We start from the raw sequence: 19045 nt of genomic DNA, 5'->3' as shown, positions 1-19045 counted from the left end.
TCACCAGTGCTTTAACGGCAGCTGCATACTAAGACATTCACATCCTACATAATAATTGAAGCATAAAAAATTACTGAAAATTATGGAAAATGTTGCATGACTAAAACCCCCACCCATAGCTCTGCCTTCATTTTTAGTTTCTTAATTGCTTCTTCTGAGTAGAAAATTATTTTACCAGGTTGTTACTGCAATAAATATAAAACACAAAATTAGAGATTATATTTGCCAGCAACTGTAATAAAATAAAAGGTGTAATAGAACATAACTGTGCTTATGCTGCTAAATGCCTGTGGGTTGTTTTGTATGTCGGAAAATTGCTGCCAGGTAGGTATAGCTGACACTTGGGAAAGAAACCAGGTCAGAGCATTTTCATAGAGTAAAGATTTTTAAGCTCCAAATGTACCGTTGGATGCATATGTACTATATGCATCTGCACATATACCAGCAACAAAAGATTGTTTTATATATAGATGGTCAGACAGGTAAATAAAACCACAGAAGCAAACCCACCCTTAGGTGCCATGCACAGTTACAATACTTGGCTACTTTTAAGCTAAATGGTAGCCTAGGGGAAAGAGTCAAAAGGAGAAAAGACGTTCATCGTCATCCTCCCCCATTTGCACTCTGAAGGGACAAAAAGGCACACTGTCCACTGACAACAGCCTTGTCTGTCTGGGGTAGGAGAACACCACTAACTTTTCCATTACATGGATGAAAATAGAAAACAAGCATCCTATACACAAAGATTATTTTTTGAAGGGAAAAAAAAAAAAATAGAGAATATTTCTAACAGCAGCATTTCAAGAATGGAAAAGAGAGGCAGCTCTGCAGAGGGTCCCCTTGCTACACTGTTGTGGTTCATGGCACCTTTCAGTTTGGATAAAGCTAACATTAGGTTTTGCCCTCCCCCTTCCAGATTTCTTCACCTTCTCAAGTACATGTCTAGTAGATGAGGGATTACAGAAGCAGTCATATTCATGCTACAGGGTCCTTTAGGGCTTTCATTTTGTATAGTACATATTCTCTGATACAGATGTAGCTCTTCAGAAATATAAACAGTTGCAACAAGAAATGGAATAATCTACATACATTTCTAAAAGCACAGACAAAACAAAAAGCCAAGGTCAAATAATTGGATGCTTACAAGGATGCCTGAAGTGCACATTCAAGATACCATAATGCCAAACAATTGCAATGTTTTATACTTGTATGGAGACAAGCACTCTCATTCTCAAAATGCCTCCCCTCCCCTCCAAAAAGTCATTTTTATATTTGGGGCAAATAGGGAAACTGAGGTTCATCAGAAATTCATTCTTTTTACTGGAAAAGGTCTGTTGTCTCCTTATCCTGTGCCCAAGTCACTTTATGACTATGTTAGTCCTCTCCTCTTCTGCCATTACAGAGTATGAGATTATTTTCAGGTTGGCTCATATACAATTGCTCCTTGCAAACAATTAACACAGCCTCTTCTGACGGGGAGCCTCAGCCAATATATGCAGCATGCTCTCAACTAACAAACACTTCTTTAAGTCAAATGATGCAGGAAGGTTCAGTGTTGGACCATAATTAAAGATAATGGCAATTTTACAATATAAAAATCTTTGGTTTACACATTTTACTGCCTTTCCTCAGAAGTACAACTGACCTGTGAGAAACAGGTAAGCAGAAAGAGGAATACAGAGAAAATGGCAGGTGTTAAGCCTGCACTAGAAAGAAGACTAAACCAGGAAGCATAAGGAAAGGTGGAAAGAGAAACTTCAGCTGTTGTAATCATATTTTATCTATATTGCAAAACAGGAAGATAAATTAGAGTAGTAGAGCTGTTACAGAATAGAGCAGAACACAGTATTAGACACTGAGATCTTTAAGCTGCTTATTAAAGTCTGTGAAATGCAGAATTTCCTCAGTGACCACCACATGAAGACCATTGCACTGACAAGTACTTTGAGCAATTGCAATGGTAAAACCTATGCTGCTAGCAAACAGGTGAGCTGGTGAGTGATAGAAGGGACCTGCTAAGTATACAAGATAATCCAGCCTTACCAAGGTCAGGAGGTAATGGTCACAGAGTGTGCTTCCAAATTTATGGCACTCAGGTAAGGAAAAACCCAAGGTTCACCTGTTCTCCAGGAGAGGTTTGCTCAGTGTAGTGGAACAGCTATGATCACTTCAGCAGGTGTTGGGTCATCACCTCTGCTCAGATGAAGGGCGCATTTCTCCAGCAAAGCTCCTAAATGTCACTGGATTTACTCACTCTGGATAGCAGTTACTGCCTTTAAGTAAGTCAGAGGAGGCTGTGAACTGGGGGGAGATGTGGAGTGGCAGATGTTTCACTTGACCTCCCATTAGCCTTTGGTCAAGGCAGTTTATTAAACAATGTAAACCACCAGGACCATGGTAGCAAATAAACCATATATCTGAACTGGGACTTGCTCCCAAGCCTCCTCCCCACAAAGGAAAGGAAAAAAAAAAGAAGAAGAAGAAAAAAGAAAGAGTTTCAGATCAATCAGCAGCATAGTAATGGACAGAATCAATGTTTCAGAGAACAGTAGAAGCAGTATTTAAGAGGTCTAGACTGTTTCATTACTTGCTGGAAAAGAAACTACTTTGTATTTTTTAGCAAACACAATTGTGATGCCCAGATGGAAACAAATACTCATTGATTTAATTGAGAATTCTGCCTAATTCAGGAGCATGAGACTGGTATTTTACTTTGATCATATCCTTTGTAGTGATGTAATCATTGGAGGGTTTTGGTTTGGTTTGTTTTTTCCCCCCAAAGTGCTTAATTCATTTGTTATTAGAAACCCCTAGAATAATATTTGGCTCGTAAGTGATTTTTGGGCTGTGTCTGGCATTGCCAGGGGACATTGTCAAGAGACCGTTTCACTTTGTCTCAGCTGTTCCTTTTGCTACAACAGTACTTAGTTTCCTCTTTAGATCACAGGGGATGTTGCAATCTTTTGGTGAGTAGGTAAGTTGGTTAATTACAGTACCTCAGGGAAGGGCTCTGGAGAGTGTCAGTCTCAGGAGCCAGTTTCAAAATTCACTGAATGAACATGGACTTCATAGTACAACAGTGTTAAGTTAGTCTCACAACTGGGTGAGTGATGAGCAAGGACAAGAATCTCAGTCTGCATCCCAGAGGATGTGTTCCTCAATCTCTGGTAGCACAGCTGCAAGCTGATGGTGCTCAGCACCCCACAGGGCAGCAGAGTCACTATTGCCACTATCCTGGCCTTGCAGAATTCAGTTTAGCTGATCAAAGCCTGGACTGGATTTGCAACATTCATTTGAAATAGTATAAACCAAATTGGTCTTTGTTTGTGATCTAAGTGATGAGTACAAGGCTAGAAGACAATGATTTAGTTATTGGCTCACCAGTGATATCTACCTCTTTAAAATACCAGTGTTATAACACAATCAGCTGCCTTATCCCATTATGCTGTTAATTATGCAGTTCCATCAATACGCTCCAAAGAGCAGCAGACATTTAAAATAATTTTAGAGCACTCAATTGCTGAATGTAAAGAATTTCAAAGAAACCCTATCTGCATTAGTACACACATTTTCTTGTAAACCACTCAGTGTCCTGTGAAGTGGGTAGGTAGCACTTTTTTTTTCTGTGAGATGAGAAATTCCTAGGCACCCATCACCTGCACAGTAGAGATATTTGGTTTCTGAAGTAAATTCTTGTAGTAATTCTTTTAAGAAGCCTAGGTAGCTGCAAGGACAGAAACAGAATCCATACTGCTTACATGAGCAAAAACTTCTTTAACCTCAAGTAAGAATTTGCTAGCAGAGGAAATGGAAAGCCAGGACTTTTCCCTGTACTGTAATCTGTGAGGGACAGCCTGGGTGCAGATGAAGGCTGCCATATAACAAAGCATTTAGGCAAGCACTTACACACTTCCTCTGCTGAGCAACCAAAATGTTGCACACCAGACATCTTTCTCTTCCTTTTTTTTTAGCATGAATATGGCACCTAGGACTAAATCCTGCACCAGATGCAGCTGTTGAATATTATAGCAAGAAAAGGGAGTAAAGCTGACACTGCAATTACTTACATTTATTGTGAGCTTATCCAATTGACAGGAAGTTCATACTTTTATGTCCAGCTAACAAACCCTATTCATCAGCTGGGAAATACTCCATGCCTGTTCATACCTGCCTGGACACAGTCCCACGTGAGACATCTTGTGTTCCTGAAATCAGAGCTTAGGTACATACTATGTTAATAATCAGAACAGAACAAACAGCTTTCTGCCATGATCACACTGCCTCTATGAACAAGGAGCTTTCCACCATGATTCATGCTGCCTCTACAGGAATGCACCCCAGTGGGGTTTTTGGAAATACATGGTTTTATACTCCTTAGTCTAGATTATTCCTGTCTCAAGCAGCAAATAATCTAAAAAGTGAAAAGAAGCAAAATAGTCTTCATTTATAAGGTGCTAAAGTGTAACTCAGAGAAGCTTAGACCATGTTTCTGGCCTTAGACTTCTTGTATGATGCCAAGTGAGAAGTCAGACTAGGCAGCCTGTCAGTGGTACCTCCTATTCTGAGAATTTCTGTCTTAAGTGATAACATCATACTTTAAAAACAAAACAAAACACACACACAGAAAACCAACCCAAACCAACAAAAACCCATAAAACCTGCAAACATTTGTATGGTGCTGTACAATTCCAGCCTATGTCCTAAGCCATCTGAGTGCAAAAGATGAAGCCATACAGAATCTCTACTACACGCTTCACAGAGAGGCGGATCACTCAGAGCTAGCTCTAGCTTGCCAGTGAGCCCTTGGCCTGTGCCAGTTAGTAATACTTCCTGTCCCAAACCGTATAGCCAGCCTCCCCCTGGAGATCTGGTATATGATGCTGGACACTAAACAGCATGTGTCACCTCTTGGCCAGGTGGCAAAAGGAGAGAGAGGGACTCAGGGGGAACTATGGTGGAAGAACTGTGAACATGATGAGAAAGTTCTTCACAGAAAGAATTATTGGTCATTGGATGATAGGTTGGATATGATCTCCAAGGTCTTTTCCAACCTTACTGATTCTATGGTTGTATGAACATGGCAGGAAAGGGGGAGATCTGGAAACAGAGATACATAGTAGTAGTTAAATTATTGTATTTTTCAATTATATCTTTGGCTTTTCATAGAAAACACAAAAGGTACTGGTTTCTTAATGCCCCAATTATACTTCCATAATTATTTTAATCCTAATTATTTATCTCTGAATTTTACTTTAAAAAGATGGTAGAAGCAGATGTAGGGAATATAACATTCCTTTGGCTAGCTCAAAGAAGTCCAACTCAAGCACAGATATGAAAGGGCCTGAGGAACCACATGGGAGCAGAGAGGAACATAAAGGCAGTGAGACAGTCCTAAGTAGGCATGCTTCTAAATGGTTTTAATGGGGTCACTTCTGTCCTAAGGCATAACACACCACTGTTTGGAGAACAGACTCTAGCCTTGAGCTTGTGAAAGGTTTTTCGGATGAGTGTGACAAGCTTGGGCTTAGTGCAGAAGGGACTGCGCTCAGAAGACCTGAATGCAACCAGATGGCAAAGAAAGGGGCATGTTTCCCCTCTGGAAGACTGAATGGCTACCACAAAATAAAGGCAGAGAAGAAGAGACTGCAGTGAAAGAAAAGACTTTTTTGTGAGACTGAGGCTTGGACAACAGTTTCAGAAGAAATGGATGGTTTCAGAAAGGCTGCAAAAGGAAGAAATTACAATATAATCATGGTCAGTGAGAAGGACTGGCTGAAGGTTTATTTTGGAATAAACCTTTAATTTGTTCAATGCAGAACATTTTAAAACCATCTTCATCCCCCAGAAGGACAGCTATGCCACCCAGTGATTCTGTTTTCTCCTTTCAATGTTACACTATTTTGCTATTGCAGAGAAATAGAAAATACACTTTTAAATTAGGAAGCTGTAATTGACTAGACAATAAACAACATGGGGCAGTTCAAACATGTAGCAGTTTGGAACTCTCCTGTTTAGAGCCTTTCTTACAGACACATCTGTCAAAGCCTACTCTCTCTGCAGTGCTGTCTGCCCCACCATTCAGAATCACAGGCAGCCTTGAGAGAATTCTGTTAGTCACTGATCAGTTTCATGGAAAGGCTATTTGATTCTGAAAGGTGCTAAGGGAGAAGCACACACACACATGCACGCACCCAGAGCTTTAAGACAAACAAATTAACAGTATGGTAATATTAGTTTCTCTCTCAGGAAAAAATAATATGGGCATCTGATAGTCAATAAGGGGGAACTGGGTTGGGCTTTTTTGTCTCTGCTTTTTGTAGTCTTTAAAAATGCTTAATACATTGCTTGGGAGCTGCATGTTTCACTTTAACACAGACTTAACCATTGCAATTCATTAACTGACATATCTTGCAATCAATTCAGTCAATATTCTACACTTTTATCTTGGCTACAAAAAAAAGCTCTATTAGCTTTACTTGGCTCAAAAACAATACAGTGAACTACTCTTAATTATTAATAATCTGTTTTCCCTTCAATAAAGCTTTTTGGACCTCTACCACAGTTCAATGATATATTTATTTGAAGTGTAGGGTTCAGAGCAATACAGTGCACTCTCTCTGGGAAAGAGCCCAAAAATAACTATCTACTTGATATCAACCCAAGGGCTTTCCTAAGGGAATGAAATTATCATTCCAGGGCAGGTCATCAGTGGTTTAGGGAAATCAGACAAATCTGTGTCTGGGGAACAGATGCCTTTTGGTTTGTAAATGTGTGAGAGAACCTTTCCCCTCTTGGTCACCAGTTCAGGTCCATCCATTCCAGCAGTGACTGGAAGCTATTAAATATCCAACAAACCTCCTGAAACAATGAGTGGGATTCCTAACAGACACTTACTTATGACTGCTTACATCTTGGAGCTGCTCCTACTCAAACTGCAGTCTCAACAGTAATACATACACACAGAAACTGGGCATTAGCATGGTGGAGTTGAAAAACATTTTGTCTGCTAAATGCAGTGAGTAGGTTGCTTCAGGGCTGGCAATCCATCTCTAGATTTCCTACTGGCACTTCCTCGTTCTTCAAAAGAAACAAAACAATGCATTACAAAGCACCTTTTTGTAAACTTTCCTCACAAACTCCATTGGACAGGCCCAAAAGACTTAGAAAGCCACACCTGCAGCGTCTCAGACCTTGGGGAAGATAAAGGTGTAAATAAGGATTTGATTCCATGCCTGGAAACCAGTTCTGGAAGTCCTGGGACTCCCAAACTGCTACATGAGCACATCCAGCTTTGATGCAGGTCTGCTAGAAGAAAGAGGAGACAAATGCTGAGCGTTACAACCACAAACCACAGCTGTTGATGGGAATTGGCAAGAGACCAGGGAATGCTGGGAAGCATAGATGGCCTGCAGCAGAAGGTAGGGCTGAGCAGGGCTCTCTGACACTTGAAGCTTTTTTGTTCAGCTGGTGGTGCTTTTCCACCCTGGCATCTGGTTTCCATGATAGCACAAGGGAGGGACGGTATGGTGCAATTTTATGGTATGTTCTCCTAGGTTATGTTGGCATTTCCTTGGGTAAGCATGCCTAAGTGCAAGCTCAGGTTCACTGTGTCCCTGGGTTCAAATTATTTGCAGCTATACTGTCTGCTTTAGCTTGCTGATAGCTTGTTCCAGTTGCCTCCATATTTCATTTGGTGAGGAGGGGGTTGAGGCTTTCCAAATGTCCCCCTTTCTTTTAACTCGGGGCAGAGCCATGCTGAGGAGAAGAGACAGCTGTCGGTTGGCATAGCTGCAAGCATGAGAGCATGTGATGGGGCTCGTAGGTCTGTGGTCCAGCTCATGAACCAGTAAAGATGGAGCCAGGCTTTGCAGGTGCTGCTCAGCTACAAGACCTTAGATGCATCCTGGTGCTCCCATTTCTTCCCACCCTTTTGAGTGGGAGCTCTTCAGGACTCTCTTTATCCACTCATATGGTACATGATTAAGCTGTGCCCAAATTCAGGCACAGGCTTCTGAACAGTGCAGTAATATAAATTGCAAAGAGCATGCCAAGTTTTGATGGCTGAAAAAGGAGGAGGTAAAAAACCCCAAACATTTTCTGTAATGGGATCTGCTGCTCACTTGCTTTTGTTACCAGCATGTGCAAACCTAGCTATTCCAGTCCATTATATTCAACAATCTTACACTCAGTGGCAGGTGAAATGTCATACCTCGGGGTAAGTTTTCACTGCAGTAGGCAGAGAATTTGTCCTTTAAATACCCTTAGTATTAATGGGTAATTGATCCAGCAATTTAAACTCCAAGAGATACAGACATCTCATGTGGGACCACTTTGAAATGTGTTGACATTTTGATTCAAAAAATGAGACACTTTTAGAAACAAATGCAAATTCATTCAGGATTTGAGGTCAGCTGGATACTGGATGAGAAATGTGCAACGAATGTTTAGTAGGTTCATCAAATATTTTTTAAGTGCTGTATACTCCAGGGATTAAAGTGACATCAGAGAAAGGAAGGGCAATTTCTAGAGTTCTCTGTATTAACCGTTAAATCCTCTCATGGGGCTGGAGCCTAAATTCACCTATTGCACTTGCAATTATAGTGTCTAGGGCAAAAGAAGGCTTTGGGACAAAGGGACAGAATTTCAGTGACCTCTGAAAGCAAGGCTGTCAGACTATTGGATATGCTTTCATTTTTGAAAAGCTCTGATCCTGCTGAGCTCCACCTGAGGGAGTTGTCAGTGTTTTACTGATGCCAGTGAAATTCACTGTAGGACTGTAGCCCGACAAATCATTGCAGGAAACAAACCAAAGCGCAGCAGGAGGGGTAGCCTGCTTGGTTCCCAGAGGCTCTGGCCACTCTTCCAGCTCAGAAATTATTCAGCACACTGTGAGAAAGACAATCTAAACAAACATTTAGGACACATCCACAACTGCCCTACAGATAATGAGTTCCTGGTAGGTCAAACCTTAACAAAACCCTAAGAAACCTGAGTGTCAGTTTGGGCTCCATCCTGCCGAAGAGGGTAGTGCAGGCCTGAAGCAGCCTTGGAGAAGGACCAACTCGGCAAGCTGCTGGGTCTTAGCTGAGTGTTAACTACCATCACCAGCAGGGCAGAAACAAAGCTTCCCTGCTTCCTTGCCCTCTTCAGCAGAGGGTAACAGCTCCCAACAGAAGGAAGAAAAAGGGGCATCTGCTACCCATACTGCCCCTTAGCAGACAGGGCCAGCGAGAACTAGCTCTGGTTTTCCCCAGCAGCAAGGACACCTTTGGATTGCGCCCCCCCACACAAAGTCTCCCCAGCAGTAGAGCTGAGGAGAGGCCAAGTCATGCTGGATACCTGGGTTGCAGTTTGGGTAGGGTGTGTGTTATTTCAGAGGGGGATTTCACAGGAAGCCCATGGCTCCTCCTGAGTGGACATAAGCATCTCCTGTTGCAGAAACACCAGCTGGTGAATATGAAGGGAGTGTGAGGACTCAAATCATCTCATGAACAAGGAACCAGGGGAAGAACAATGCAGGGGAAGTTCCTCACTGAGGTTCACCTGCAGAGCAGCCTCTACTCTTCCCCTTCCTCTTCCTCTTCCCCTTCAGGGCTGGTAGAGAAGGAGTTGCATTTCTGGGAGCCACCATCCAGGGGAAGTTACACTAATCTGGGCACTGACTGAGAAGGGACTTCCCTCACAGACACATGTACAACAATGCCCAACAGAGTTAAGAGGAAGAGGAAAAGCTGAAATTCTGAGCAATATGCAAACAACTGTATTCAGCTGTGTGAAAACAACTGCCCCAGGAACAGCTCCAAATATGTGCAGCATTGGGCAACATGCTGATAAGCCATGATCTTGGCAGCCTCGTACTGAATGGTCCTCTCCAAGGGCTCTAGATAAGCACTACAGCCTACCAGTGGGATCAGCAGGCACACAAAGTTATCAGGATCAGTCCTATTCTACACGCTCACTCAAGCATAGTATTTCCCTTCTGGGCTCCTGCTCCACTCTCTTGCTTCCTCAAACTAACTGACATGCTGCAGGAGTCTGGGGGGGAAAGAATTTACTGGACCTGTACCAGCTATGTATTTGAGCCGCATGCAAAAGCATGCAAGGGTTCTCTACCTCCACCTGGGTGGCATTTTCCCAGAGAACAAGAAAGAGCATAGACTACATCCACCAACTGCTTCTTGCATCAAGTAGCTTCTGTTTAAGAAAACAGTGACAGACCAAATGGGACTTCAACAAGTTTAAAAACCTGGGGGGTTTGGTATGAACAGCAGCTATCAGTCTTAGGCCTAGCCATACCTTGCAAATGTATTACAGAGGTGGTGTGATTCATATCATATCCAGGCATACAATGAGGTAGCAGCAGACCTAGATCAGGTTCAAGTGGACTTGAAGCAATTTTTTGCTCATATAGGCAAGGATATAATGCCAATAACCAGGATGCCTGATCAGCTGTGGAATCTGGGCACAAGAAGCCATGGTACAAGTTTTGCACCTCAGAACCATTCCTAAAACAAACAATCTCCTTTCAAAGTAGTAATCCTGGGAAACAAACTTGGTCTCAACCCATAAATAGAGATGTAAATGGCTTCTTCAGTCACAGGGAATCCTACCAATGCTCTCATTTGACAGATTGCTGTAGGGCATTGCCAGTGGATATCTGTGATACCCAGACATCAACACAAGAACACTGCTGCATACAGTACATATTAACACATCAGTATGACCAGGATGCCAGACAGACCTACTAATGCACAGAAGATCATATCTGGACATAAAGCTAGTCCTTCAGAGGGAGATAGGATTCACAGGCAAGAATATCTGCACCCCTCAGTTCTGAGGCTGGCAGAACAGTTTTGGGAATGGGGGTCCTATTTTTTTTCCTTTTAAGTTCTCTTGACTAGTCCAGACCCACCACCACGAAAACCATAATTGCCCTGGAGTCTGCAGAGATACTCTCCATCACACCATTCCTTGTCTACATGACTCTGGCAAGACACCAAGTTAGAGGCAGAACATAAATCATCCACCACATAACTCTATTCCTGACACGAGCAGCTGCCCACCATAGGGAGGCACACCACTGGATGATGCCTACAGAGACAGGTTCCAGTTGTCCCTCCACAGGGCAACTCAGGGGAAGCATGACAGAAAAACAAGCCAACTCCTCTGCAATCCTCTGGAGAACAGCTACATGGCTGTTCCCATTTTAGGATGGACCCTCAGTGCTACCCTTTGCTTGCAGCAGCTCAGGCACTTCACAAGCCTCCAGCACGATCCCCATCAGAGGCTGCTGGGCAGCAACGTGTCTGACACACTTGCACTCTGTGTGCTCTGATGGGAGCAAGGTGAGAGAGGCAGGAATCCATCCCTGCTACCTAACACAAGGCTCAGCAGTCACTGCTGGGTGCTGACAACCCTGCCAGAGCACTGTTATGGGAGGGAGGTCATCAGTTTAACCACACTGGAGCAGGGCCAGCCTTCTGAGTAAACTGTTCAAAGCTGCACTAAAGCATTGTTTAAATTTGATTTCCAAGTGACCTCCAATTCCTCTGAATATGCTGGGGTAGAAGAACATCCACATCCAGGAGTTTATGTCCTGTGGTGGGTGCAGGGCACAGCACAGTGTGGTTCCAGTAGATGTATGTCACCTCCACCAGCAGGGCCAAAACAATTCAACCACCCCTTCCACAGCTACCTTCCCCAGCAACTCAAGATGCTTTTTTCATATAATTTCCCCCTTCACCAACAGGTTTCCAAGTTTCCCTTTCCCTCTAGTTTGTTCTCTACTTTAACGTGTTCAAATAAAGCTCTTTGCACGGGTCATGCTGCAGATGCCAGGATGCAATATGAAAAATGGACCAGCAAAGAACCAAACCAACATAAAGTTATTCTTGTGGTTTATTTCAATGAGTGGTTTGCATTGCAGCTCCATAAACAGTGACACAATTACAGCAGAGGAAAGGAAACAAGAACAAGTTGGGCACCTTTCTTGCTGAGGAAACAGTGGGTGGACCTGGGCCCCAGTGTGGGAGTAAAAATACTCTGGCTCTTCCTAAGATTTCACAGTGCTAACACTTTGCATTTCACAAGTGGCATTGGTATTGGCAGAAGGTCAGTGGCATCTGCACAGCTCTCTGCTGACTAGTGACTGAGCTCTACAGGGAAGAAAAGCTGCAAGGACAGGAGTGGGACAAGGCGAACGAAGTGCAAGCTGCAAACCTCAGCTTGCCTTGCTCAGCATCAGATGAATATTAATCCTCTGATGATTTGCACAGCCAAAGACAGGCCCTTTCTTACTAATTTTAGCCCTTGCCTCATTTAAAACTACAGACATGCTACTTTCATGGTTTTTTTTTTTTCCTCTTTTTAACAGGTGGCAAGCTGCCAGATGTAGCTGGCATGGTTGAGAAACTGGCATTGTCCAAGGGGAGGTGGGAAACTTTCGTTAAAATCAAGAAGCAGATGGGGGGGAAAATGCAGATTAAAGCATGCTATTAAGCTCCAAGAACACATCTCAGAGGCAGACTAGCCTGCCTGTGCTGGCCTAAGGCAGGGAGCAGGGCCTCTGGCCTGAAGCATGCACCTTCCTCAAACCTTGCATCTGTGGCAGCCCTACCTGCTGTTTCCCAGCTGCATACACACACACATCTTGCTGCACCCCAATCGCTGAGCACACAACCATCTACCTGCTTCTACCTTCACTCCCTCTTCCCTGCTTACAACCCTTTGCTTCTCTTGCCCTAAAATATACCTGCAGCCTGACACCCCCTCCTTCCCCTGCCCCTTTCCCCCTACAAGTGCAAGCAGCTTCTCCCAGCCTCTGCTCCTCCTCTCACACACCAATCTGTCAACATCTCCCACAGAGGTGGACGGCTGATGAAGTGCTCAGCCTGGCCAGCAATCCTGTGCTAGAAACACGTTTAAAAAGGTGGTGAAGTGAGGAAACATTTGTGAGAGGAAGTGAGTGGGTGGAGGGAAAAGCCTACTGAACAAAAGTCAACAAATAACACATCGAACCTTGAGCATAGAGTATCTGGGGGTGGATAAAAGGACAGCAAGTTAAAATACTATGTGAATGCATGTATTCTACACTAACACACAGCAAGGTACGCTAGGGAACACAGTGTGTACAACTACTGAAAACAAAGAGGAGACTCAAAAAGTGGAACATCCCTTAACAGCAGCACAGGTGCCTCCTAAGAAGGGGAGCAGGGAAGGCATCAGACCATAGATTGTGGCATGTTTCAAACATGCATCTTACTGGATCCCAAAAGCCCAGCTAGTAACCCAGAGGTTCTCAAAGTCCAAACAGACTGACGGTTTCTCCATAAGCAGGGACACAGCTCTCAGCAGTTGTTAGACTGCATGTCCCTGCACTTTTTAATGCAGTATTTTTAACTAAAACACTTGAAAGTGTTTTGTTTTGTTTAAAGGAACTGTTATTTCTAGAACAATCAAACCAGAAGCCCTGCTCTGCTGTCCATGGCTGATAGAGCAGTAGTTCCTCACTTAAGATTTCTGTCAGATGGAGCAGTACAGGGACCTAGGAATACAATTCCCAGTTTTTCAGCCTACTATTTATGCATGCCTGACCTATAAAACCTTCCTTCCTTCTCTAGTCTCACAGAGCAAGATTGGTTGTGCTATGGTTTCAGTAGCACACTGCAGAAGATTTTTGTATTATTATTATTTATTATTATTATTATTATTATTTTTCCCTTAATGGACAACATATTTGAGGGGCTGCACCAGAAGCCAGTCAGCTTTGCCCTCTGAGAATCAACCCACAAAACCTCAGCTCACACTGGTGCCAAGTTATTTAGACAAATCACTCCTTTAACCAGTTACCCAGTGAGTTGGTTGTGTACAAGTTGTTCCCACAGACAGGTGAATGAGCAATTAGCAGGTAAACAGATACCACAACACAGAAGACTGTCCAGGTTTGGATACATCTCATTTTCCCTCCATACATTTCAAACCAGCCTGTTTTGCAAGGATCACCTGCAGAAGAGGTTCACTACCACACATAATAAGACTGTTCATGCCACTTTCTTTTTAAAAGAGTAACAGAAGTGATTTGAGAGTCAGTGGCATATTATTCCCCACATTTGGCAGTAGAAGAGCCCACACATACACACTCAGTGTGACACTGCACCCTCTGAGGCTACAACGCACAAGCACTCTTGGAAAGCAGGCAGTGCATCCACGCCATGGGTTACAGTGATTACTACTGACAGGTTATTCATGGTATCACAACAAATTAGGTCACAGATTAGACTTTCATAGCACAGATTACAACTAGTGTCTGTATTTTCCTCTTAAATAGAGAGGGTTGTGGCCAGAAGGTTTGACCTCAAGACTGGGAAGAAATCAGATGCAGAGCTGGAGGGGTGAGATTGTGTGTGTTCCTAATTCTGGCTAAGAAAAAGGCTGTTTTAGCAAGACTCTGATACAATTCCTAGTTTTCTGCTGTAGTTAGAAGATTTGGTATTTTCCCCTTTCTATTTATCAAGCCTTTGAGAAATAGTGTCCACTAGACACCCTGGAGTAGATCTTAGAGCATTTCTGACAAGCAGATACCAAGCCCAATGCTTAAAAAATAATGTGCATGTTTGATGACAGAAAAGCAGGTTGCACTGTATAAAAATCTGCTGGGAATGGAAACAAAAGCTATCCTGTCTAATCCCACAAGGTCACACATATACTCATTTTGAGCATCCCTGGCACAGAAAGGTCTTAAGGGAATAAATTAATGTGTGCAGTATTAAAAAACAAACAAAAAACTAACACACACACACACACACACAAATAACCAACCCCAAAAACATAACCACTGCAGGGAAGAGTTTTAAAATATATCCAGCAAGGACAGTAATGGAACTCAGACACCAAAAGAAAATCCAGGCTATATCAAGCTCCACAGAGAGCAGTGCAGAACAAAGGTTTCCAACTGCTGAATAACTGCAGACACCGTGCAAAGTGCTTTCAACCCACTGTGAGATACAGCTTGACTGCAGATTTGAAATCCCTGCTCCAGCAACTGTATTACAGCAGACTGTCAGCACTGTGCTCTGCTCCCAGCCACCTCCTCCCCCAGAGCTGTGCTGCTGCAGGGGAAAGCGAGCCTGAGGTCCAGAGAGCCTGGTCCAGCTCCTGGTGGAACCATGCTGGGATGCACAACATTCAGTGGGTAAGCAAGCTCATGGCTGTGGTAAGAACTAAAGAGAAACCTGACACAGATAATTAGGAAGACAGGTCTTTGAGCTAACCTCAGAGACAAGCCCCTCTAAGTCATGGTTGAGAGACCACTGCTGAACGACCTTCATCTTACAGAAACAGTCCCAATACCCATGATGGGATCACACTCCTGCATCTACTCTGGGCAGCCAAGAGACCCACACTAGCTCTCAGCTGACCCTCTGGAGCATGTATTTAGTCAGCTAGTTGATATCTGCAGACAAACCAACCTGGAACCTCTAGCTAAGTTCTCAAGAACATTTGCAGGCAGAGAACACAGCCTGTCTTCCTGTTCCCAGTGAAGCAAGAGGAGCACATGATGCTACGCCTGTTCCCCATTTGCAGGTTTAGTAGGCCAGTGCTCACTACCCTCCACTCTGCCTCAGTCCAACCCAGCCAGCCCCAGACAGGTGCCAGCATGGCTGGCCTGAAGGACCAAAGCTGTGAAGCTGTGACTCTGGTTCTAAAATGAACTCACTTCAGCAAAAGTTTTTTCACAGGAAATATGCTTTTACTTTCAAAATACTCTTCAACAAGCACAGGAAATATCTCAAACACCAGTCTTTATTCTTGGGAGACACTACTTATCCTCTGATACCTCTCAGTAAAAAGGAATAACAGTTAAGAGTGGCTATGCCCTCCCTCACTCCAGGAGTGGCATTAAGCTTTTAACTACTCTCAGTGCATCAGCTTCTTCCACTGCTCTGACTGAGCACACTCACATTTAGAGACACAGAATGAGGCCTGATTATTTTCCCCTCCAGCCTGAGCTGTGCTGTGCCAATTATTGAAAATCCATTGCACATGCTCCTTGCTGAGCAGTCTGAACTATGGATCTCAGCTAGAGAAACAGATGCTCTAGACTTTATTGGAAACGTTTTTGAAAGTCCTGTTGGTATGACCATTCCTGCTGGATCCTGAGCACTTCCTAGCCTCCATGCAGAGCACTGCCTCAGACCTGCTCAAAAAATCCATCATGACAAGGGTACCTCTGCTGAGCCGTAGAGGAAACCACACCACTGATCTCTACTGCACTCTGGGAAAGCAAGTGGTGACAACAGTTGGAAAACACACTAACAAGGCCCCTCAGTCTGATCAGTGCTGAAAGTGAGCAAGAACAGCAGGTAGAGACTGCCACCTGCAAACTGCTACCCGGACAGTCAGGGACTCCTGGCCCCTGTCTAACAGGGAACGCAGCAGGAGGCACGCAGCGAAGTGCTGCCTCTCACTAAGGCAAGATGAGCCCAAGAAGCTCTTCCATGCAGGTTTGAACACCAAAATGATCTGGGGTGCCTGCATGCACCCAGAAAGGTCCCTCAGAACTCATGCAGCTCTGCCATGTGCTTCTTCCCTCCCTGTCGCAGCAGTACTGGCATCAGCATTATTAAACAAGTGGCAGCCTGCTGCCAGGCTTCTGAAACAAAGACAACATTGCACTTCCAATGAAATCTCACATCTCTTCAAAACACTTCTTGGTTTGGGGTGCAAATGTGTGATTTGTTTTGTTTGAATGAAAACAAACAAACAAACAAAGGTCTCTGTTGGTTTAATCACACAGCTAACAAAACACCAAACAGAATACCCCTCATGGCTCTCTGTGTCATGTGCATTAGAGAATGACTTTTGTGGATAAGGGTTCTTTTTTAACTGGCAAAAGGGTAATGCTACTCTGAACCTTACAGCCGGTTAATAGTCATGGTTTAATGGTTGCTCTGTGCAGTTTCCTTTCTGTTTCACCACTAATTCTTTTGAAACGCTGCGACTTGCTTAAGAGTGGGGCAGTTTTCACACAGTCACGATCACAACCACACTGCCATCCCTGCCCAGACGAGGAAGTACTGGATCCCCCTAAGCAGAAGTGCTCACTTCCTCGCCAGCCAGACCAGTGCATTTCTGGCTGCTAGGGTGAAGTTTTAGAGACAAGATTTGCATGAAGTATCTCCACCCTGGCACCTGTCCAAGCACCAGAGGATAGCCAAATGCAACACACCCAGCTAGGTGCAAGAAGCAGACACCTAATATTGTCACTCGCTGCTTCCAGGCCAGGATGCAGCAGCATCTACTGCATACAAGAGGCAGTACCAAACAATGGCTCCCTCTTGAAGCCAACCAGCCCAGTTTACTGCTGATAGGTTTCAACCTGGCAGTTGCTGGAGATCATGTTGGTTGGCATAAGCACTATTACACCGTTCACTGCATCTGTCACCTCTGTCTCCAGGTCCCTGGGCACAGAGAATCTCCAGTCCTTAGCCTATCACCCCTATGACCATTGCAGACATAAGCGATGCTCTCTCCAGCACCTCCTGACTGGGGCGGCCTTGCATGCCCCGTGTACTGAGCCAAGCTGAGGTGGTGGCTCCATCCTTCAGGCCGAATCGGGGCTCGGCGCAGCTGCCCCTGCTGCCCACGCCGGCTTTGCTGCAGCCCGACAGACGGCCCAGCGCTGCAGGCAGGGGGCCGACAAGGGGCAGCGATGCTCTGGGCGGCGGCCATTCCGCGCTGGCCCCACGGGGCTGCGCCTTCGCGCCCGGCAAGTGCCCTGTATGCCCCTAGCTCCCCTCCGACCGTCCTCTGCTCCTGGCAGGTGCCCGACCCCCAGCTCCCTTCAGGAGATCCCCTGAGCTCTACAGGTGCCCAAGCCCCATCTCCCCTCGGGCGATACCCCACTTCTCCCCAGGCGACGCCCCGGCTCCTCTCGGGTGCCCCGCCCCAGTTCCCCTCAGCTCCGAGGCAGTGGGGCGTCGGCCCGCGGCCGCGCCCCTCCGTCCCCGCTCCACCGGCGGCGGGGGCGCAGGCAGCTTACCTGTGCGGCGGGGCGGCCGGCGGGGCAGCCCGCGGGTGCAGCCTGGCCTTCCGCGTTGCCGGGCGGCGTCGTCACGGCCACAGGTTGGCTGCCGGCAGCGGGCGGCGGGCGCGGTGCCGCATCGCTATAAAAGGAAGCGGCGCGGGGGGAGGAAGAGGCGGCCCTGCCACCTTCGTCGCGGTCCCCGGTGTCCCATCCGCGGGGAGCAGCAGGGCAGCAGCTTCACCACGGGCAGCCTCCGCTGGGCAGTGCGGTGGCCCTGCCCTCTGCCTGTTCCTCTGCAGCCGCGTCCGGCCGGGGGTAGGATGGGGAGCAGGTCAAAGCTCCCTGCCTCGGCCCCCATCCGGAGCAGTAGGGCCGCGGCCGCATCTCCGGGTGGGGGGAGGAGGAACCCTTCGCAAGGAGCTAGCGATGACCTTGTCCCCGCACACCAGACCACCTCAGGCAGGCTGCTCTGGGCCAGCATGCGACAATACGGAGCGTGAACAAGGTCGGTAGACAGAGGAATGTTCTGGCCACACACAGGAGTAGCTTGCAAACTTTAAATGCTTGTGCACCAAACCCAAACACCTAAACCTACCTTCTGCCTGCAGACTCGGCTGGGGGACTGCCCGGGCCTGCCCAGCAGGCAGAGAGTGCAGGCTGACACCCAGGGAAGGGCTCCACTGGTGACAGTGCTGTTGGCAAAGAAATGCAGGTGTTGGGCCCTGCTACAGCCAGGGCCTGGTCATCCGGTCTGGCAGCCAAACCACTGCGGCGAGGTGATGCCTTTGTTTGGGAAGGATCGGTCTTACAGAAAAAAATGCATAGAAGTTGATGTTTTTCACCATCAAATGGCAACAGCTCCTTCAACCTCTAGAGCTGTGCTTGGAGGCTGGAGGGGCTGTGACATCTCAAAGGCACCTGGCTCAGTTTCTCTTCAACCTCTTGTTGATGACTGACAGCATCTTGGTGGCAGGAGGCATGAGGGTCCCCCCAGGACATAGCATCCTCCTCCTCATCTGC

General features: G+C 45.7%; 1 protein-coding gene across 1 annotated transcript in view; it reads right to left on the bottom strand.

Moving 5' to 3' along the window:
• The window catches only part of CYRIB (CYFIP related Rac1 interactor B), an 89117-nt gene extending 71007 nt beyond the window's left edge, over positions 1-18110 (bottom strand). The window contains exon 1 of the mRNA XM_068155539.1: positions 18041-18110. The gene's annotated coding sequence lies outside the window, so the exon portion shown is untranslated. The remainder of the gene's footprint in view (positions 1-18040) is intronic.
• Positions 18111-19045: the final 935 nt, after the last annotated feature.

Source organism: Melanerpes formicivorus, unplaced genomic scaffold (assembly GCF_026170545.1).
Source record: "Melanerpes formicivorus ecotype bairdi unplaced genomic scaffold, bMelFor1.0.p_v2 SCAF_32, whole genome shotgun sequence".
Taxonomy (NCBI): Eukaryota; Metazoa; Chordata; class Aves; order Piciformes; family Picidae; genus Melanerpes; species Melanerpes formicivorus.
The sequence above is the reverse complement of the archived record's forward strand: the minus strand, read 5'-3'. Positions and strand labels throughout refer to the sequence as shown.